Raw genomic sequence first — 23,696 nt, forward strand, 5'->3', positions numbered from 1 at the left:
CTGTGTGAGGCTCCTCACTCTTCTTTTCTCACAGGAACTGCAGGTAGAATAGGATGTGGGTCACGGCGCTCCACTGCAGGCATGTGTATTTTGTTTGCTCTAGTTATATCTGTCTGTGGATCAGCTGTGGCTAAACGAGCATGAACTGTTTTTCATTTACCACACAATGGCTGTTTAAGGAATTTGAAATTGTGCCATGAACTGGCCTACATGATGTTGAGTAATGGTTGGTTGCTGGCTTTCACTTCTTCCAGGCTGTAAGTGATCAATTAGGGGCAGAGTTTGGCAACAGATTTCACACCCTTGACTCAGTTACCAAGGTAATTCTGGAAATGGCACACAGGGTGGAGGCCGTTTTTGGGTTAAAAACTGGCATCCGTGCTAGTCTGTTGCATTTGAGCTCCTTCCTGCTGCTGTATACTCGCGTGTTAATCTTTTGTTGTTGAAAACAACAGGGCAGATTTGTAGTTTATTTCATGCAATAAGAAATTAGTTTGGAATCCAAGCTTAGTTTTAAAGTTTTTGCATATTATACTATGTTTGGATTCACAATAGCAACATATGTATGTATGGTAATTGCTAAAACCTTTTGTTGGCTGATTTAACTTATTAACAGTAACAAAGATGAGATAGTCCTCATTCTTCTCATCAAGTGAAACATTGAAAAAAAAAAGCATTTCAATTCCACATTTGTGTAGCTTGTCTCTGTCACATTCTGACGGTCTCCTGTCAGGCTCTAAAGAGGTTGATCAGAATGATTTTAGACTATCTTTTTGTATTTTAGAGTCTTAGTAAATACTTTCTTGAGTCCAATATTATTTTAAATGTTAGAAATTCATTAGAATCTAAACACACTTTTACTTGGGGTGTACATGTATGTGCAGGCCAATAAGGGATACATATTTTTGTCTTTGCCACTCTCCCACTAAAGTTATATTATATTATATTTTCTTGCATGCTTCAAGGAAAAGTGTGTCACTTGTATTAAATTCACTGCAATATCCATTGCTGTCGCATAAAGTCTTTACAAACAATTTTTGGTTTTATTATTGAATGGCAGAATTGGTTGTCAGTCTGCAGAGAAGTGAGTCACTGTGTCGCCACAGTAACATTCCACTGGCTCCATCAGGTCACCTACCGAACATCACCTAAGGGGATTCCTGTCAAAAGTAGTAAAACTGACTCGGACATGTGTGGGGTTGCCCTTTTTTATAGAGCGTGATGCGGTGCACAAGCCAAGGGGTCAGTCCTACCATAACATACTTAGTAAATCAGACAAATGTTAGACCCCACACCTGGTGGGGACATCCTTCATGTTTATTATGGCAATGATACTAACAAGTGATTGCAAATGGAGTTTCTTGACACGACAACATTATTTAGAAATGCATGTAATGAAAACATCTGTAGTTCCATCCATAGTTAACAAAAACAAATGTTGCCTGAACATAAAACGGCATCAGCCATAATTTATTTCAGTTCCTCAAGTTTCACAATCTATCAAACAACAAAAGTCCCCATGAAAACATGTCCATCATGCACCAGCACCGGCAGACATGCTCATGCTCATGCTTGTGTTCTCTCTCTTTATTGTATTGTATCCAAGTCTAAGCTTCAGTGGGCTGTAAATAACCACATTTTGGCAAGTCATGACCAATAGCTCATAACATATAAAGGGTTGTGACAATGTATTTGATTTACATGATTCATTATCCTCAAATCCTATAATGTCAGTGTGTGCTTTTTTGGAGAATAAAAACTAGGATGCACTTCTGGTGTATAAAAGCTGGACATGGGAGGCTCTTGGAAAAATATCTTTGGATTAAGTAACATTAATTTCTCTTTTTAAGGGAGAGCATTGGGAGTGCATTTTAGGTTGTAGGTGGGGGGAGAGTTACACATTCCCACCTGTGGAAAAACCAGACATTGAGGGCCCCCCCCCCCCCCCAACCCACCTGTAATAATAGAAGCTGTGTGTTGAATCCACCAGTGTCAATGCTCACATCCAGATGATGCTAAAGCACATTATTCTGTGATCACAACCTAATTTATTTTTAAATCACTTCCAATTAATCATATAATTGGTGCAAATTAGTATACTCCTTGTACATTACAACATCTCCATTGTATTTGCTGTGTAACTTGATTGAATCATCACCCCTCCTTTTGGAAGTGGAGCTTTTCTTTGCAAGCCAGCTTTTATATTTTATTTGTACAACATGCCTGGACCCATGTTTCTCTTTTAGCTCTGATGGTGCAGATGAAACACAAATTGCAGGCTGTGTGCTGAGCTCACAGGCGCCAAGGTTTGGTGAGGCAAAGCTTTTACAATGGCAGCATTTAAGCCTTTTGCTTTGAATTAAAGCCATCCTCCTCTATGTAAGTCGGACCCAACATCCATTTCTGTTGAAGCTTCTTTGGAGGTAGTAAATCATTCAGGCCCTAATATCTTCATATTTGTTAATTACATGCACATGGCATAGATATAAATAAATCACATTGGAAAAATTGAAAGACTCAGACGGGGGGGGGGGGGGGGTTCAAAATATGGGCTTGTGTTTTGCAGAATACCACTTATTATGATGATTGATGTATGTAAGTGTTGCCACATTTTATCATTTAGAGGGTTGATTTGCAAAAACAAATATGTTCATTTTAATTTATTTTACTATATTGTTTGTGTCCAATCCAGGGAATATCAGTGAAAGTAATGTTGGTTTATTAATTATTTAGAATGGCCGTTCTTTGTTTTTACAAGTTAACTCTTCATTTGGTCTCACTGAACACCATGTGGTGACCAAAGACACTAGCATCAACTGTTTGTTTACAGCTCTACAGTTCATCCCACATCTCCCCTGTTTCTCTTGCCGTAGCCCATAAAGCATTACAATTGAAGTTGTTTTTATCTGAGCCAGTAACATCAGGTGTTTCTACTTAAGGATCCACGTACGCTCCAAGTCAGTGATCTCCCGTCCCGAGTCATTTTTCAGTATGTGTTAGAAGTAAATTGCATTCATCTTGAATCAATATTTTCTTGCTCTTCTGAAGTATTTTCTCATAATTGTGCAATCTGTTGATGATGAAAAGGAAATGTGATACACTTAAAATAATAATGCTTTATTTTTGTGCCACGCCAGTCAGAGTCAGGTGTGGTGTGCAGTCTGCGTGCGTCATCAGGACTTTAGCTCACCATGTTTTATATCCAATTTCTACATTGTTGTAAAATTGCTTCTTAATACCAGAACTTATTTCTTAGAACCAGAAAAGAACTTCTGACACAAATGTACTACGAGACAACAGTTATAATGCACCCTTCAGATCTGAACGTTAATATTCCCTTTATACTTCTGCAAAACATGTTTTCAAGTCAAAACAAATGAAATCAGGAAGGATATACGTAGATTAAGATACAGTTTGATAGTACGGAACATTCAATAACACTTTGTTGTTTGTTGTTCATTTCAAACAATAAAGATGCTTCTCCTGTTTCTGTTCATGTTGAAGACATCAATAGAGGCCTTTTATAAAACCTGTAAATTATCAAATACCCTGCAAGCATGTCTGTGAAAGATACAACATAAGCTCTCCATATAAAGCATGACGTAGCTTGTACGTATCGCTAATGCCTTTTTTCTTTCTCCGCACATGTTTTACTGTTGATCGTCATTTGTAATCCCCAGTGTCAAGAGTACGCCGAGGAGAGAGAATATTTATTGTTATCACTGTGCTGTTGCTCAAAATCTAGTTATGAGTGAGTTATGCAATTCAATATACAGAGTCTAAAAGCCAAAATAAAGAACACTGTGTTATTGCACTCACAACCTTTTAATCTGTGATAACAAATTTAATACAACTAATATTTGTCCCCTCAGTAATCTGATTTGACTTAAATCCACTCTGGAAATAAAACTACTTGGATGTAAAGTCCTGAAGTTATTTTTCAGAATCAAAGCGTTAGAAAGTTAAGGACACCTTATTATTTCCGAGCTTAAGAGCAGTTTTAGTGCACTCTGTTGGCTCAAATGCATTTTCCATTAGACTGTTACCCTCCATCTTATAAGGCTCCTCCTTGGCAGGTTTCATTAGCTGGACGGGGACAGTCTGTCCCGTTTATACCACACAAGATTCCACATCCTTAGACAGAATTTACTCCAAATATTTCTGCAATAAACTTAACTATTTAATTTAACTACATTCATTTCAGTTGCTGTTGGTTTGTCAGTCTTGTTAGATTATGTGGAAGCTGTTTGTCGTGTATCTGCATGTAGAGCTGAAACAATATCTGATGTCACTCAATCAGAGAGTTCCGTCTTCAATCAAACCGGTTTATATTTTAATTGTCATTGTCACTCCTGAAAAGTTGCACAGTAATTTCCACATCTTATTTCTGTCAGTGTCAGTGATTAGGCCAAATGGTCGTTGTGTCACTGACCTTGTGATATGCAGTCTGTTGCTTGTCTAAGTCTGAATGTTTACTCTAAACACAACTGTACCTAAACTATAAATCCTCCCACTTCTTCCGAAAACATCGCCTTAGGAACGTACAGAAACCACATCTAGAAGGAAATTCATACAAATGACCATTAAACCATTTTAATTAGTGGGAATGCTGATTCAGCAGCATTCCAACTATTGTTATCCTCTTCTTAATTATTATTCTGTATGTTTTTTAGTTGTCTAACTTCTGCATACTTTCAGCTCTGAAAAACTCAAATATTAAGCTGTTAAACATTTTATTTTAACATCAATAACAACCTTCAAATCCTCTCCTATTTCAAAATGTATCTCCTCCTACATTCTTTCACTTACAGATGTGATTCAAACTTTAAACCATTCATGAAAGATTTTGCTATTCATAGTCCACTATGTGTTTTGATATCTTTTACAGGTTTTGTGAAATCACTGTTTAAGTTTAGTGTACATTTCAGGATTTTTCTGTGTTTAAAATGGTTGTGTATTGCGCAAGCTAGAATGGATGAGTCATTGCGAGAGCACAGAGCCTTAAAAAAAATATCATGTCCCTTCTCTATAACTCAATTAATTAAACCATTCATACTTTTCCAACTATCCTCACTACTTCAACCTCTTCTTACAAATTTAAGCTATTCATCCAGTTTAGCTTTAGCAATTTAGCTATTCAGCATTTCAATGCACGTTCTGCAGGAAATGCATTTTCTAGTTGTAAACATGTTGTTATACACACTATGGTTTGGATGCAGGACAACATTTAAACATTTTCAACCACCTAAATTAACGAGGAAGTGTCAGGAAAAGATGATTTTGCACAGTGCTTAAACTGGAAGGTAATGTGGTATAGACTGAAACAGTATAACGGCACTGATACAAGAGACAAAATAATTGAACATTAACAATTTTACTTTTTTTAGTTACAGGACAGTATAAATAGACAGTATAACTGGAGGCTTTCCTGGGTCTTGTCAGCACTGTGAAATTGCCAAGAAACAAGCCGGAAGTCAAGGAAGTAACTGTTCTCGGCCAAGAAATAGTCCTGCAAAGGGGTGCAATGGATCATCAAACTTTGATTGAATCACAGTTTTGAGTCACGGATTGGATCACTTTTCGGATCAGCAGAAAAAAGGGGGGACTATATATATAATAATTTATTAACTATCATAGCATTTTCAAGCCAGGGAGCAGAAGGAAACAAAGGATCTTTTTCTAAACTTAACTAGTCCATTTCAGTGTCTAAACCTGTTTTTGCTGCATAATGCTCACTTTTTCAACAAACTCAGCAAATAAGTGTATTTCCCAAAATATCAAACTATTTCTTTAAGCAAAAGCTGAACTTAACCCTTCTCATTTATACCATTTACATGTTTAAGAATTGATCAAAATGTCTCCCGTAGAAGATCAATGTAAGCAAACATAAAACTATCACAGCAACAAAGACAGTATTGTCTGATATAGTGAAATGTTTTCTGCTTTGCGTACCATTTCATGGCCTTGATTTTAACATATATTTTCCCTCCTCTTCATCGTGCCTGGCAGGCAGGTATCCTTCACATTGTAAAACCTGCTCTCTGGTTTAACTATTACTCTGGGATATATCAAGGCTGAGATTCTTGGATGAGTTCCACATCCATTACTTTCTGCTTGCTTAGCAGATTGTACTGTTGGTAGGAAGTGTAATACTGTGTTGTGAACTTTTATGAACCGAGGAATAACACAAAGATGTTGAACTGCTATCAGTAACACATCACTACAGCAGGATGTATAGAAACTTTAGATTCTGTACTACGTAAGTGCAATTGAGGTTAAGCTCGTTCATCCTTAAGACATTGTTTTGTGAACACATCTTTGCTATGTGGATGTTGTGTCAAGACTTGTTCAATTGTTCGCGCTTTTACAAGGCCCAACTAACACTGTTAAGGTGTTTTTCTCTGACTACAAATTGAAAATGTTCACCTCACAAGGGCCGATCATTCCACAGGGCTTTGAATCCTCTCCGCTTGTAATGAGGAAGCAACCAGCAACTCTTCCAGTTGACCTGACAGATTGTTGAGGACGGTGATGACTTCAGGCCGCCTTTGCTTCTGACGTTACCATTTTTCTCATGTCCAGATCTTCTCTAGATGTGGTTTAACTTCAGAGGACTAATCCATCTCTGAGAAAGAGGTCTCTTCTATGCGGCTGTTCTCATCACAGCTGTGTTCAATGTCACCACCATCCAGAGACGTATTCAGATGTGGGAGTTAAGATTAATGGAAGAGAGACGAGTGAGCTGCCACAGCGTGTGCATGTGTGCGCTTGGAAGGCTCTGAGAGAGATGATGTGTCCTTAAAAGGATGAAGAGCACGATCTGTCAGCTCTTTTTTTCTTGATGTAGATATACAGACCAATTATTGGAAATGGTGTTCAATCCAGCGCTGTCCTAGAGATGACGTCGATTATTGTCCATCGTCTTTCCATCTTGTGTGCATTTACCTCTTAATGTTAGGTGTATGTCCTAACCGAGTGCCACGTTATGGGATAAACCTAAAAGTACAGTGGGAACTACCATCCATGCAGATTGATGTAATCAATTAGTCTTGTTGTTTTTTAGTTTTTTCTTTTTTTACGGTTATAAGCTTTCTGTAAATGATTAGCAGGCAGGAGCTCTAGCTTCAGTTTGTAAGCCTTTAAGCAAAAAATTTAACACAACCTGTAACATTTACAGATTTCCAGGTGAGGAAAGTTACTTTCAAATGAACTTGTTTTAATTTGCCCTGCTGAGCAACTTTTAGCAAAACCAACCATGCTGTTAAGTTGTTTCCATATGGTTTAATGTTACTGTCTTACTCTTGCAGTTACATGATTTAACAGGTCATAGACATCCCCTCAGTTAAAAGCTTTGAAAACATTTGATATTTCTTCATCTTATGCTGCAAATGCTGTCCTTGTTGTATCACAGTATTTGCTTATTCTTCTATTTACCTCATGTCCCTCAAATACATCAAAAGATCTGATATCACCTGTTCATTTTTTACATTTTGCAGTCCATTGATTGAGTTCAATGATTAGATCAGTTGTAGTTCAACACCAGCATACTGCACAAACCTTCAAAAAAATCTATAGAAAAGTAAAACTGTACAAGAACATAAAATGAACATTGCATATTGATTCAGTACCATACAACTATACTGCAATGTCTAAGTATCCCCTCTTATTTTTCTTAAAATGTTTGTGGGTTCAGTCTGTTTAGCTGTCAAACATCATGCATGTGCAAAATAAGTAATTAGCTGCAGCTGTTTTTGCTGGAATATCATTTTCTTTCCAACCCACAAGAACTTCGTTATTTAGCTGTGATGATGTGTCACCTCCTGACTAAGAAAGGTTACCGTAGACGTTGTTGATCACAGAATCATCATTTGAGGAGCTGGTTTTCTGCCAAACATTCATTTGTCGGAGAGTACACGTTGCTGTGTGTCAACAGTTTATCTGGGCTGTAACGGGTGACTCAGCCCTCCTGCTGAATACGAACTAGCAGCTTTGGTCATTAAAAGGGGAACACCATATGCATATGTAAAAAGTTGATTAAAGTCATTGTGGCACCAAAGAAAGCTGCACAAAATCTGTTAAATGACCTCAAATGACGTCACTCGAGTCTCTGCCAGTTGGGGCTGAAGATGATTTTCAAAACTAAAAAAATCTCTCATTGATGCTTCCAGCATAAGGCTTCATCGGCTGTAACCAGAATCTGAAACAAGTGTTCATGTTGCATTATGGGTAATCTAGGCACCAGGTTTTGACCAAAAAGAAGCGTGTGTGGATCACCAACTGTCCATCTTGAATCCAATAAAAATTAAAGCAGCCCTATTCTACAGCTCAACATGGTGTTAGATTTTTTCTTTGAGTTACAAATATCAGGATCCAAAGCTGAAGTTTTCACTTGTTAATAAGAATCAACAGCGTCTCACTGTAACAGGTCAATTGACTGTGGATGTACGGAGACTTTAAGTCACACGTGAGTGTCTATGCTTCACTGGCTGCTCCACAGTGGATTGTGAAGAGAGTCAATTTCTGTAACTTTCCAAAACAGACATTAATGCCCACTTCACTCAGCAGGTGGCCAGGTGTGCACAGGTGAAAAAGTAAACAGGTTTGAACTTCTCACCAAGGACATGTTTAGACGGACTTTATTCCTCTGTGAAATAACCCAGCAGCCTTACTTGAATGGGGCCAGTCAAGCAATGCAGCGGGGAAAACAAGCTCAACTTCTGTCGGACAGCAATGCGACGTGACCTGGCAAAGTACTTAGGGTGGCCAATTGAAAACAATTGTGGTAGTTTTCTTTGTGCGTAAAATTTCTACTGTTCCCTTTGTGATAGATGCAACAAATGATAAAATAACAACCACCATGATAGCTTACCAAAGTTGTAAAATCCTGTCTTTTGTGTTATTCAAACTGGACTTCCTGGATCTTATTTCATGTCTCTCCGATACCTCGAGCAACACCAATTAGCGCAGTCTCTTGTGTTGTTTTTAATGCTCTGTTTTCAGTCTGAACACTTGCTAACAGAGCTTGTAGGACGTTACGCCAGATTCACACCTGCAGATAAATAGTTGGTGGAGGGTAAAACCTCTCCCGGACCCCAAAACCCCCAGCAGCTTGGAAGTCTGAAACTGTAATTAAGGCCGTTAACGTTGAGTAGAGTAAACCTCCCACGTAGAGAAAAGATGAAGGGTCTATAGAATATCTTTATTGAGGTAATTTAAGGTTTCTTTAAAGGAAAAAAAATTACAAGAGAACTGGTATAAGTACGGCATACTGTAGCTACTGCACCTGTACTGTATTGTATGTGCAGATGAATTGAAACAGTCAACTTTTAGGAGTTTTTTTTTTTTAAAGGGAGCTACTGTGTTGATCCACTGATCTTTTGAATGGTTTTTCTGCTGAAGGCTGTCGTAGATTACGTTTTGCCACGTTTCCTGTCTTCTTTCAGCAAGAATTTGTCGAGCTCCTTTCAGTAAACTGCTGTCCAAAAATGTTTCTCACACAGTTTTAACACATTTTTTTCCCCCTATACAATTTCATGCCAAGATTTCCATTTTATGCGACACGCCGTTTGTGGGAGTGCATCTCTACACATGGAACCAATTCGCTGTGAGCTAATGAGTTTTGCAGGTGGTTGGACTTGTTGCGTGCTATACTGTAGTCATGAACAGAGATAACTCTTGCCTGCATTGTTACTTAAGGCATAGTCATATTAGGCTGCATGTTTACCATTGGTGTGTTTTACTATCAGATGTTTTCTCTACACTCCCTATTGGAAGTGCCTAGCACATGCACAATGCACATTTTAAAAGAAACCTAATGTGTGTCATATTTTAATCCAGATGTAATTTGTTTAATTTAATAAGAATTCTGAATCGGAATCATGACGCGGTCACTGCAGCTGAATACAGTCGGAAAATACAGTACGATATTTACATGTAAACAGTAACTTATACCGTATGTAGAGCAGAGATAAACTGCAGCTGATCTGTGACTTTTCCACTGAAGAAATTTGTGCTAAATAAAATTGATAGCTATGGCCTTGGGGAGAAAAAAAAAAGAAATGAGAAGGGGAAAATAGAATATTCTGTGAATGAGTCACAGAGTGAAGGGTGGAGTGATGTCGGTCCAGTCGTCACAGCTGAGAGAGAGTGAGAGAGAGTGAGAGAGAGAGAGTGAGAGAGTGAGAGAGTGAGAGAGAGAGAGAGAGAGAGAGAGAGAGAGAGAGAGAGAGAGAGAGAGAGAGAGAGAGAGAGAGAGAGAGAGAGAGAGAGAGAGAGAGAGAGAGAGAGAGAAATAGGGGGGCACCATGAGGATCACTGGGGCCTTCTGGACCCAAGCTGTTGTTCTGAGTACAGGCCGACACAAAACCACACATGCATACATACACAAAAATAATAACAGTACTTTGTTGTGCCTGCAGAGTATACAGTGTATAGCAAAGCTTCAGTTGTCCTCAAACTGAGGTCACTCTTTCTTACACTGAGACTGTATTTACATGACCAGAGAAATGTGGAATGCGTCATGACTTTTGTGCTTTCCATGAAACAACTGCTTAAGATCCTCAAAAGCTAGCTTTCAGTGAATGTGTGCATGTGTGTGTGTGTGTGTGTGTGTGTGTGTGTGTGTGTGTGTATGTGTCTGTATGTGTTGCATCATTACAAACTAGGCAGACGCATGGACCTGTGTGGTCACACAGTTGGCACTACCCATGCAAAAATAACAGTAATTATAGACTCGACAAAAGAAACCAAACTAGACCTTTTAGCTTCTGAAATATTCCTAATAAAGTTTAGGCGGGGACGCTCTGAATGATTTCCAGGTCACAAGCCGGAGAATTGAGGAGTTGAGGAGGTTTGGATGCATTCGTTTTTCAAGCTGCTGGTCAAAGACCCTCTGGCCCTTTCTGCCTACAACCCCACCACAAGCATTATTTCAAAACTTGATATATATAACTAGTGTATTTAAAAAAAGAGATCAAAGAATCCAAACACTCATGTCTTATGTTTGTAAAACATCAATAAAGACACAGATTTACTGCTCTGCCCTATGTAGAAATGAACGCCTACGCTGATGACATCCGTTTATCTGGTACACTGGCCCAGACCCATACCACACCTGCATCAGGGGAAGCCAAAGATGTCTGTGTGCTGAAAGGGCCTTAAGCTGCTGTGACTGCCATAATGAAGACATCCACATCCGTTTTGAATAAACTTGAGTCTCCAACTGACGCTTTTGGCAGCCGGCCAAACATAGCCTGTGGGTCAATGCACTGCAGGGGTGTTGAGTGAAGGACACTACAGAAAGGAATATCCTGCCAGACGTGTGCACTCAATAAGCTGTTTGAACTGAACTTCTCTGGTAAATACACTTCTAAAGAACACAGTATTTAGCTATTCATCAGTGACTTTCAGAGGATTTTTTATTATTTTAATATGAGAATTAAGGGATCTAACAGAAGAGTTAATGTGCTGCTTAAGATTGATCTAGTCATAAGAGGTAGTAGGAAAGTACAAGTTATTGGTGCTCTGACTGGTTGTCTCTGTAATATCTCATTCTACTGCAAGCAGATTGTGTTGTTTTAATCATTTCGACCGTATTTATTTGTGTAATTTCACAGTACTTTCTGCATTGCTAAGCAACAAAAGAGAACAGTCTACGTCAAAAGTTGAAAATGTGCACGTATGTGTGGTAAACAGTGAATGTAACAAAGGTTTTGCAGGAAGGGACTCATCGCTTCAATTTGGTTTTGGCCTTTTAGTTACTAAAAACAGCTGCACTGCATGTGTGTTTTACATGAGGCCCTGCGTGATACTGTTATTAATACATCATCTGATAATATCATCTGGTCGGCTACCAGCTGAGTTGGTAGGCTCAATTCATTAGCCTAAGTATACAGGTGACCTATATAACTTGCCATTACTGACTATCACTCTGCAGATTTCTATAATAACTGCAGTTAGGTAACTATACTCAGTCATCCGTAGACCAAAACGACGACACATGCTGCAGTAACTAAACAAAAAGTCCAAACAAAGCTATAAATACCTTTTTTCCAGAGCGTCTTGCATTTGGCTGCACCATCAGGAACATGGGACAGGATTGTGGAAACATCATCTGTAATGCAGCAAACAGGATACTGCAGTGGTTCTGTATCATCAATATAATAACATAAATACAGGATGCCTAATTGTATCAGCAGTCAGCAGGAATATGTGTATCACACCCTCTGCTCACAGCGTACCCAAGATACAAATGGTACTGGGATCTGCTCACCGTGGGAGAAATGCTAAGTGTTATTCCAGTATGTGGTATGTGATGCAAGGGCACAAAGACCTATTGCATTTTTATTGCTGACTTTTCTGGTCATTTGAACAATAATTTGTATTAGTCAAGTACATTCCATCATGGCTTCTCAAGGAGGAAGACATTGATCACTGTGAGTCAAGAGGGAGTCCCAGAGCATCACATTTCAACATTTATCTCTCAGACTGATAAAAGCCAGAGTCATGATTTACCGAGACACTACTTTCTTGCCTTTCTTGATCGTCTTGTTTTCATGTGCACTGTGAAGAGAGTTGAAGTCTTTGTGAGAATTGTGTGCAAGACAAACCTTAAAGAGAAACAAACATTCTCAACTTTTACATGTTTTATTCAAACTTAATTTCTGTCCATGTGAATTTACAAAGGCATGAGTTGGTAAATACTATGTAATTACTATTAACATGAAGGAGAGCAAACTGGGTTGGACTATTAAAAAAGAAGAAAGTTTATCCTACACAAAGAGTTTCATAAGCCTCAGATGATGTATACTTGGTGGTATAGTATATTTGCTATCTGTGTATTTATTTAAAAAGTAAGTCCAACTTTAGCATTGACGTCAACGAACACAGCAGTAGAATAGTTAAATAATGCCAGTGAAACATTTCATGTCAAAATATAATTGGCTAATCATATATTTACTTTTCTCATATGCCAACCCAATTATCTTAATTTTACCATGTAAATACTTCAATTACAAGAAAGAAATTTGATCAACTTTTAGTTAAAATACAGCAAGGAAAACATAATTTATCAAAAAATGTCAGTGACTCAGCAGGGATATTTTTAGACATCCTTTCTCAAAGAAAAACTAAATGCTTATCTGCACAGGAAAAAACCTGTAATAGTTTTACATTTATTAGGCCGCATGTGTTTTAAAAACCAACACACAGCAAGCTGCATTAAACAGTTAAATCAGACGCGTCCCTCAACATAACAAAATTAATATAAAATAATATTGATACTGTGAAATGATAGTGTCAGGTTTTAGGGTGGCTGATGGTATATCACGCTGGAATATGAACTTTTCACCCACCACTAAACCTTTTTAGAACACACACACACACACACAAATATATATGTCTACTCCCATATTGAGAGAGGAAATAAAGCAGGTTGTTTTCATTGGAAGTGAATCATGTCTGTGATGAATAAATTGAAAACAGAATGCAGGCACTAGAAGAAATCTTTGGACAGGTAATAAATGGGCAAAATATCAGAATACATGAGTGAATTATTGTCTTTTTTAAATGCCAGAATTCTGATCACATCTTGTTTTTATGTTCATAAAAAATCTTTGTTTTAAAAAAATAAAATGAGAAGAATCTGGGTTGTAGGTGGATGTAAACAAGACACCATTAGTGTGGTGGTGTCTCACTCAAACTTGCAAATAACACTAATGTAGAAAGGATTTCACTTATAACTTTTATCACTGATAAAAGGGCTGTACTTGAAATACTGAAGACAAATGGGCTGGTAATTGACTCTATTTAGCTCTCACTGTTCCCCAATAGACACGGCCGAACCGGCCATCAAAACAAAGACCAGAGAAGCTCAGATTACACATGTGATTATCACACACACTTTATTCTCTACTCAGGACGCCATTACTCGTGCTTAACTTTACCTAGCACATATTTGTTTGCTGCTATATTGTTTGTTAAAATGTCTAGTACAGACCCTATAGATGCCTTTTGGCAAGAAAACTGCCCTAAAAGAAAACATAAAGTCAGTAAATGCCGATTATAAATAAAGGTTATAATACACAAATACTTTCTGACAACATGAGTCCAGCTAACAGACAGCAACATCTTTTCTGGCATGAGGGCTGTGCTGTTATCAACTTCAACTTTGAAAAAAAAAACAGACCGTGAAAGCCACAAGACTTCATTTTAACTTAATTTTACTTCCATAAATCTCCTTTAAATCCTCACGTTCCAATCGGATTCTGAGCCCCATGCCGCCGACCAGAGGCCCCGTGGAAATTGGGGCTGGTGGTAAGCCGCCACCATGCTCTGCTTTATACTGCTTTTCTCCTTTTTTATTATTTTTATATAAAGGCACACACCTTATAAACAAATTACAGTTGTATTTGTAGATTATGTGACGTAGCAGATGCTGCCAAACTACCAGACAAAGAAACATGTTTTTTGATACAGTCCCTAACATTCTCGGACACTTGGGTCTACAAAAAGCATGCTGGTCCTTGTGGCAAGCCAGACCATGTATATGGAATGTTGTTTATTGGAATTCAACGTCTTCAAGCTAGTTCATTTTCCAAACCATTTTCCAGCCCACTGTGTCACGACCCTGACTCCAGGGACCATTCCCAGGTTATTTGCTAAAACATGAACATCAATCATAGTTTATTCTTTGAAAGAAAGCGTTACGGATTGAATCTCTGGCTATAGTTGTCAGATTTCTGACCACTAGAACAACCTCTCCTGGGACATTTATTAACCAGAAAGGCAGTAATAGCTCATAGGGAGACTAGCCAGGCAAGGCATAGCTCCAAACCATGGCGGGGCCAACATCATTTTTTAACGTTCCTGGGAAGGTCCCAACAACACCCAGACACCGTATTACATTAATAATAAATATCACTTCTCAACCCATATTTTAGATTTGGAACCTGCATTTGGCTTCAGATTTAATTCTATGTGGGTAATAGATTTTTTACTGCTGACATCTTAAGATAAGGTTATAAAAGTTGATATGTTTATCTTAGTAATCTTTTCATTATTATCCACCCCAGGATAATTCAAAAAAATTAACAGAAATCATGTTCTTACTCCCTTTTTTAGAGTAAGACAAACAGTAGGAGAACTGTGGGTCAGGAGACTTTTTGAACTAAAACAGAACCTACTGTATGTTTGATGTTTGTGTGCAATAACAGCTCATTAAAACTCTTCACCCACAGCTTTCAACCACATTACCTTAGAGCTGGCTTTGGGATAGAGTGATGGAAGTCTGTCCATTCAACCTCTGTTCACTTTCTCATGGAGTTCTACATGTATCTCCATGTTGTCCACCCAAAACACACATAGTTCTGTTCTTAGTCACCATCTGTGCTATCTGTATCTCTGCTAGAGAAAATCAATTTAGTTGTGCTGAATCTTGTCAAATTATGTCTTTGTGAGCTGAAAGTTGAGCATTTTCTTCATTACCTTCATTTTTATTTCCATGGTATATTTCAATTGGTAGATTTGAGTCAAGTGGAACTAATTGGGTTTTCTGAAGAAAAGCAAAACCTTGAGTTAAAGAAGTGTAAAAGAGAAATTAGACTGAACAAAAGACCTTTTATAAGATTATTATTTATATTGTGAAGCAAACTGCAAGATCTAAGATCAAAGATATTTAGGAGAAGCCCAGCTGCTGATACCTTAAATGCACCGGCCAGGATCAGTAGCATACAGGAGATTCCCCACCCAGGAAAAGGTTACATGTCAGACACGTTATAGTGGCCTGGGGGCAAAATGCCTAAAAATGTTCATAAACGTTTTGTGATCTTAGAAACAAGAGGCAAAGCAATAACCCATATATTTCTACATTGCTTTACTGATCTATGCATGAAAGTCAACTCTTTCCCAAGTGAGATACCATGTATGATTTGAAGAAGCATAGAACTTACAACTTGGGAGATTCTTTCCAGTAGGTTCTCTGGGAAACTTCTTCAGTAACAACTAACTAAGTAGCCCTGGGGCATTAGCAAATGTTGACAAAAAAATAAAAAAGAATAAACTAAAGAAATAAATACTGCAAACCCAACACTTTGTAAGATCTCCAATCGTTTTTTAACAAAAACAGGTTGGTTTTAGTGGTATAAATTGAATGGGTTTTTTTTGTACTTCAAATGCCTATCATAGATGAAACTAACCCTAACCCTTTAAACATGACCATTTCTAAAACAGACATTTGACTATTGTCTTGCGTTGCCCTGACTATACCGCACCGTTAGTTGCTACTCTACTATCACTGAATGTGAAGGGCTATTTTAGAATAGGTGAAGACACTTGATTTCTTTCTAGCCACAGTAGTGGTAACATTAAGATGGATTGCCATGGATTTTGATAGAGACGAACATCATCCCAAGAGGATTTATTCTGTTGACTTCTCCTCAATAGCATTGTTCGTGCTGAAGTTGCCATTGATCTCCAACACTGTTCACCGTAACATGCATGCATGAAGGCTGCTGCAGAAGAAAGCAGGAAAAGCCGTGGGTGAAGGTTCTTTGTTAAAACTTATTTGTATTTGCTTTATGTGCTTCTGGTCTTTATGCCAGGTAATTGGGCATGGTTCCCATAGACCAATGAGCCAATCATCAACAAGGAACCATGTGCAGTTAGCACAGCTGCAGAGCTTGGCATTTCAGATTTGGAAAAGTCTTCAACAAGAGGCATGCAGTCAGCGTTAGCATGCTCATAACCTAAAGATGATGAACACAGTAAACAGTGATACATCAACATGATAACATTATCAACCATTACCATGCTGACATTAGCATTTAGCACAATCCAACTCTCTGCCTACAGTCTCACAGAGCCGCTAGCATGGTTGTTGACTCTTGTTGAGTTGCATTTTTGCACGGCTACTGCCTACTTTATGTGCAATTCAGGTCTTTGTACATTTTTTGTAATTTTCTGTTTCTATGTATGACTTAAAACAATCTGCTGCTGCTTGCCTTATTTCAGACCTGCATTTATCATAATGTATCCTGTTTATAATGCAGGACTACAATGTGTTTTAGTATTTAATTTTGATTACTTAAAATCTTTAAAAGCTTATGTGGCAACAATCTACCTCCCGATATATATTATTCAGTGCAACATACAGTACATTATTACATAGATTTATTCTTACCTTTTAATTAAATATGATTCTGAGTGTGCAGAAAGAACAGTTACACAGTCTCATTCTTTTGTGCTCTGTTTGGTGATGTATTTGGCAGGTTAACCTCTATTGATGACAGCCCTTTGAGCAAAAGGCACATAATGTATAACGTTTGGTCCCATGTTCAGTTGGCCTCATTCTTTTGGAGCTCTCTTATGACTCTGCAGCATATCCCTATCAGCATGTGGGAGTGACTGACAAAAAAACATTGCTCTGTTTTTTTAGCCATAAAGTAATAGAATAATGGGAAGATTACCATCTTGTCATCATCTAAAGAAAATGTAGGGTTCTGATTTTTTTTCTTCCAAGTCTGCCACTTCTGACCTTCTTAGATTGTGTTTCAGTACAGAATGTTTAAAGGTAAACCTTGTTATAGTTTTGGGATTCCATTTGATTTGAATTTCCATAAATTGCCCGGGTGACTGATTTCCCTGCCGAAGTAAAACCTTATTATGTATTCACAACCAATCTTATGAGTGCGCTAGAGGCTCCTTTTCTCTTGCTCGTTTTATCCTTGTTTATTGTTTTTTTGCCTTGTGTTTTATGTACGTGATGGGACAAAGAACAGCAAGTGCTAGATAATTACTTGTAATTGACTTGTTTCAGGCAGCAGCTTTAGAAAAATTCCAGCTCCATGGTTGGCTTCATTTGAATCAAATAATTCTTCATTACACCAGAGAAGCAGCCAAAGATCAATACTCAACTGTTGTTGTAGTTATATGAATTACAAGGAACATCAAATTGATATCTCAAAGTACACGCAACAAAGGCCTTTGCTAATAAATCTCTCTAAATTTCACAAGACAAGCAGTACATATTGTACCGAGGTAACAGGTTCATGCTCGTTGACTATAAAGCATATTCGTAATTCTTCAGGACAGATATATAATCCATGGTGTAAGGTGAAAAGGTCTGTATAGGTGTGTTTTAGAGGTATTATATGCAGTATTTTACTAATAACCAATGTACTGTAAAATGAACTCCACTCAATCGTCAGTTGTGGCCTGTAAAGTGTGGCGGTGTGTGAGACCCTGCCCTCTGCCTGTATTTTATCTTTTGTTATTCTTTTTTCTGTGTGCAAGACATTCATTAGCATCAGCAAAAAGCCTTTGGGCCCTAGTTGGGTGTGTAACACCCAGCCAATTCCCCGGTACCTGGACGTCATGCCACTTTGGCGCCAAGCTTGGTTTTGACATGAAATTACATTTTATTCCTCTAAATTAAGCTCCTCCGCTCTCTCTCTTTCTCTCTCTTTCTCTCTCTCTCTCTCTCTCTCTCTCTCTCCCTCTCTCTTTTTCTTAAGCTTTTTGAGCTGGGGAGGAGGGGCCAACTTTGAAGGCTGTGTGTTCACAAACGGTACGTACCGTGCCTGTCTATTAATCCTACTGCTTACTATTTGGGTCTTTGATAGAGTTTGTGTTTTTGACAAAAAGCCTTGCTGTTTTCAATCAGTTTCTGGTAACTTGAACCAGTATGACACTGTATTTGAAAACTCAATACATCAGCCCTTGATTTAATTACTCTGAACAAATGCGCAAAGGCAGCGGTTAAGTGTCTGCTAAGCCTGTGTAAAAAGAACACCACATTAAATTACATAAAGCAACGATTACCTTCAAAAACCACAAGCTCTCACTAATCTGGCTGTTGGACAGTTTCTTAAATGTGTTGTGCTGTAAGGAACATAAGAGGGGCTATCATTACCATATGTCTTGTTCTTTTTTGTTTTTCAGGAATTATAAATGTATTGATGCCTCAGAGGAGAAAGTATGTGTGTTTTTATTGTTCTGCCTGGAAAGCTTTAATAATTCCAGTGGAAACACTAAAACTTTAACAGCATTTATGACCCCTGTGTTCCTCTGTTTAACTATGATAATCCTTTGTAAGCCCCAGAAACGACTTTATCATTAGTAACCTAAAAAGGGAGGGCAGTGTCAGTCAGTACTGATGTCCACCTCTTTGGCCCATAGTGAATTATCACATCTGTGATGGTTTGGTACAAATTGTTGGACGTGCATTCATGGTTCCCAGATGATAAATCCTAACATCCTTAGTCATCCCCTGGCGTTTCCTCTAGTGCCACATAGTGTTCACATTTGTGGTTTTGAGTGAAATGTCTCAACAACTATTGGATGGATTTCCATGAAAGTCGCTTCGTAATCCCCTCAAGATGAATTGTTATCTCTTGGTCATCACCAGAGTTTTTATATAGGGCCACCATCTGATAAAAATGTCAATTTGTCCCAAACTTTGGTTTATGACTACATACCTTATATTTAAGTAAGACCTACAGCCTCAACTGTATTTTCTGATCAAGGTTAGGTACCAAAATCTGTACTTTTTTGGGTACCAACCGAATTAAGTTGGTACTTCAGCAGTCCTATGAGATCGAACGGATGAAATTCCATCGAATGTTACTGTTTTCAAAGGCATTTTTTATTTGATATATATTTTGTATATATCGCACACCAGGTTGTAATACAAGGTAACTTTATTTATATAGCACATTTTAGCAACAAAGTCAATTCAAAGTGCTTTACATAAATATTAAACAGCAATTAAAAAGAAATAAAATAAAACAGCCTAAAATAGGATGAGATACAGATACAAGAATAAAGGTTCGAATGCAGGGTGAGAAATTAATAATTATTTGATTTGATAGGTTGTAGGGATGGATTTTGGAGAAGAGAGAGAGGTGTTTTATTTTGTGTGGTGTGTAAAATCTTCTAAATAAAAAAAGTAAATAGGACTCTTAATCTTAATTAACTGTAATTCACAGGTGCCTTTTACATCTTCAAAACTGCATGTCTGTACCACCTTTACTGACCTATATTCTGTAGGGTGTAAAGAGTTAAATTCCACATTTTTAAAATGTGTCACACAGGCATTCGTAGCATGAAATACTGAGTCTTCTTGTAAATCCTGTCTACACCTTCCTTCTCCCTGTCTCCATGGAAATGAGCATTTATAGGTTGTTTCAAATCTGACCTCAAGCCTTCTGGCTCTGCATTGACAGTTGTTGGTCCCCTTATTTTAAGAAGAACCTTCAAGAGGAAAACTTACATTATTCATCATTGTAATATCAGTCATTACTTATGTTGATCTTTGAGTTTCACTGCTGAAGAATGATGACCCAAGGTTGGTTTGATAAATCAAACTCACAGGATTAAATTCTCAGACTGAAGCTCCAAAAAACAGAGGTGCACCTGAATTAATCTATCAAGTCTGGTGTCTGGTTTGCAACTCTTCCAGAAGTCATTACACGTTTGCAACTGGAAAATAACAATTTTTGATATATATATATATAATTTCTGGCACCACTGTGTGCAGAGAGCTTCGTTTTTTTCTTATGATTTCATTTTTGATGTGACTGAAGCTTGCTAAAAGAAGCACTAAATGAATAATAAGATTAGAAATATGATGATGCTTGCCATACACTTTGGCAGAACACGAGAGAGAGCTGCAGGGACATTTGCTATATATTCCTACCACAATTAATGACTTCACTTGCGCTGCTTTTCTGATATGTATTCCAGTTTACCCCATGCTGACATTGAGAAGCCAACATGAGGCATTCGCTCTGCTGCTCTCTCATACGTTTTTTGTGCTGGAAATACTCTTTTTTTGTTCTTTTTTTTTTGTTTTGTCATTTTTAAAGGGTTCTGGGCTGGTTTCATGATAGAACATGCACTCGACCGACAAAATCATTTTCTTTTTTGAGCTATTGTGACACAGTAGATGTATCAATCTGCATGTTATCTCTCCAAGCCCAACAGGACTTTGTGTCTGCACCCACTTACATGAGTGTATTATCCACTCTACAGCGTGTGTGTGTGTGTGTGTGTGTGTGTGTGTGTGTGTGTGTGTGTGTGTGTGTGTGTGTGTGTGTGTGTGTGTGTGTGTGTGTGTGTGTGTGTTGAACAGGTCTGAGTTTCCAGGCATGTTTAGGGTGTTTTGCCCACATCAGGTTTGAATTAGTGGGATCCTGGCCTTGATTGCTCTTTTTCATAAATCATGATTTATGATTAAAGCTCTCAACTGCTCATTTAGAGATTAGAGACTTAAAGTTTGGGCATGAACTTTTATAATGGTATGTTGTCTGTTGCACATTGTTGTCCTCATTTTGATTCAGACAAAGATACAGACGAATATAATGACCCTGCTCCTTCTAAACACTCCAATTTATAGGTTTATAGCATCATATGACCTCATCCTCTCGCTTCTCCCTTCAAGATGCATAGCCAATGAGAAATCAATTCAGTCTTTGGGGACTGGCTGGGCCAGACTGATGTGGCCAAAATCCAAACATATACTCACCGCAGGCAACAGGACTTTACTTCTCTTCTGGGCCAAGGTTAAAGGCATAACGTGACATTTTGAAATTCAGCAGATGATTTAATCCGCCAGGAACTTTTCACATTATAGGAAGAACTTGCCATTTTGTTTCCCTAAAATGGCTCACAATCTTCAGTGGCATTCCCTGTTAAAACCAGGTGGCACAGCTGGCCAGAAACACAGGGTGGGAGAGCGTTTGCTCTACATTGTTGAAAATGAAACCTTCACTTGCATATCCAATACTTTTACTCTCCTGACGAATAAGGCTACAGTTCTTAGCAACAAAGGGTACCTCTTTGTCATTTTCTGGCCAGGTACCACTGGACTATTCCTGGGAACGTTTTTGGCAAGTTCAGCTTGCTCTGAGTTTGGGTTAAACAAAGCGCCTAAAGCAGCCAGACCACCCAAAGTATTCATGAGTAAGATTATGAGCGGCCAAAGCAGCCAGCTCATGTCCTGCTCTTGCAGTGTTCTATATACACTCTGTGACTTTGATCACAGCTCCATGATTGATGCCATATTTCTCATTTGACTGGGTTTGTCGTTGCAATCCAAATTATAGTGTGAAGAATAAATGTCCAAACTCTAAAACAAGCCCCCTCTTTTGGGTACTTACCATATCCCCTCTCATAAAGACACACATGGTTCTACTTAATCTCCCTCTTCATTCTGGGACCTTAAAAACCCCTTGATTAGAGTAAATGGCATATGAAACCCCAGATTTAGGCCTGATGGTGTGCATTTGGATGAGCAACTCAAATGAAACATTAAAATGATTTCTCATACAGCTGCTCTGAAGCAGTGTTCAGCTGGCTGTGTTACAGGACCTTTGTGTTTCACATGAACATATGCACTAATGCATATGCACCCCCTTTGCTCTCAAGTTTTTGCTCTTGGGTATATCGGATGTATACTACAGCAAAAAAACGTACATTCAATCCTTGGCGTGAGTAGATATAATTAAATTAATCTATCATCAAACACATTTAAAATTTGGTGGATTTATAAGAACTAGTGTTAACTGCTCCTCAGATCTCCACATGGTAAATTGAGACAGCTAGCTAGACTATCTGTCCAAACTGAGTTTTCTCTTGCACAACTATTTTGTTTCGCACCATCCATAACGATTGTGATTGGTTTAAAGTGCCCATATCATGCTCATTCTCAGGTTCATAATTGTTTTTAAGAGTTTTTATCAGAATAGGTTTACATGGTTTAATTTTCAAAGAACACCATGTTTGAATGATGCACACTGCACATTGCTGCAGCTCCTCTTTTCACCCTGTGTGTTGTGCTCTCTGTTTTGGCTACAGAGTGACGCATCTCACTTCTATTCCATCTTTTTTGGGAGACGCACATGTGTAGTACCTAGATCAGGAATACCAGGCAGTCAGAAGCAGAGTATGAGGTCGTGCCACGCTAGCAGCTAGGCAAGCATTAGAACATGTTGCAAAGTGATGCACGTTTGTCACGGAAGTAAAGTCTGGACTACCCTGGAGCAGTTTAGAGCAGTTTGTGAACAGTGTTTTCTGTTAGAGATGGTAACTCCCTTTGGGGTGGACTTTGGGCTTTTGACTTTGTAAACATAGAACCAGAGGTTAAATTGCGCACGGGAGCGTAGCTCCGCCTCCTCAGGTCCACAACACACCTTGCCAGACCTCAGCTTCGTCTCCTTAAGCACCAAACATTTTGCCCCAAATGTTTTGAGTATATCCCCGAATGTACTACAAAAGCCATTTTAACCACTGCTTATAACATGCACAAAAAAGATAAATAACACAATAAAAGAAAGGGAAAATGCCAAAAAGCATTATATGAGCACTTTAAAGAAATGCCAATAAACCAGAGGAGGTTTTCCTTCCATCCCTGAATGCTGTGTGGAGTGGCGAGACCCTCCTCCAGGGTGTTTTGGATGAGGGTCTGGCAGAGGGAGACTACTTCCACCAACAAAAATACAGTAATAGAAACCAGTAATGGTCATGTTTTAGAGTTTAAGTTGTAAACATTTTGATGGATGGAGTTGCTAGGGACACTTTGTGAACAGCAAACAAAGTGTATATGGAGAAGTGATGATGGGAGTTGCAGCATGAATTAAAATTCTCACAAATGGGAGAGGATCAGGAAACATAAGGGCTGCCCTCTAAAACAATGGTTTCCA

At 38.3% G+C, this 23,696-nt stretch overlaps 1 long non-coding RNA gene across 1 annotated transcript; it reads right to left on the minus strand.

Moving 5' to 3' along the window:
- Positions 1–898: 898 nt before the first annotated feature.
- On the minus strand, positions 899–22,988 carry LOC117955609. Its single transcript, XR_004659099.1, has 3 exons — positions 22,790–22,988; positions 7,292–7,294; positions 899–909 (listed from the first exon to the last, which is right to left on the minus strand). It is a non-coding gene; the product is annotated as an uncharacterized LOC117955609 (long non-coding RNA).
- Positions 22,989–23,696: the final 708 nt, after the last annotated feature.

The sequence above is a fragment of the Etheostoma cragini genome, chromosome 13 (genome assembly GCF_013103735.1).
Source record: "Etheostoma cragini isolate CJK2018 chromosome 13, CSU_Ecrag_1.0, whole genome shotgun sequence".
NCBI lineage: Eukaryota > Metazoa > Chordata > Actinopteri > Perciformes > Percidae > Etheostoma > Etheostoma cragini.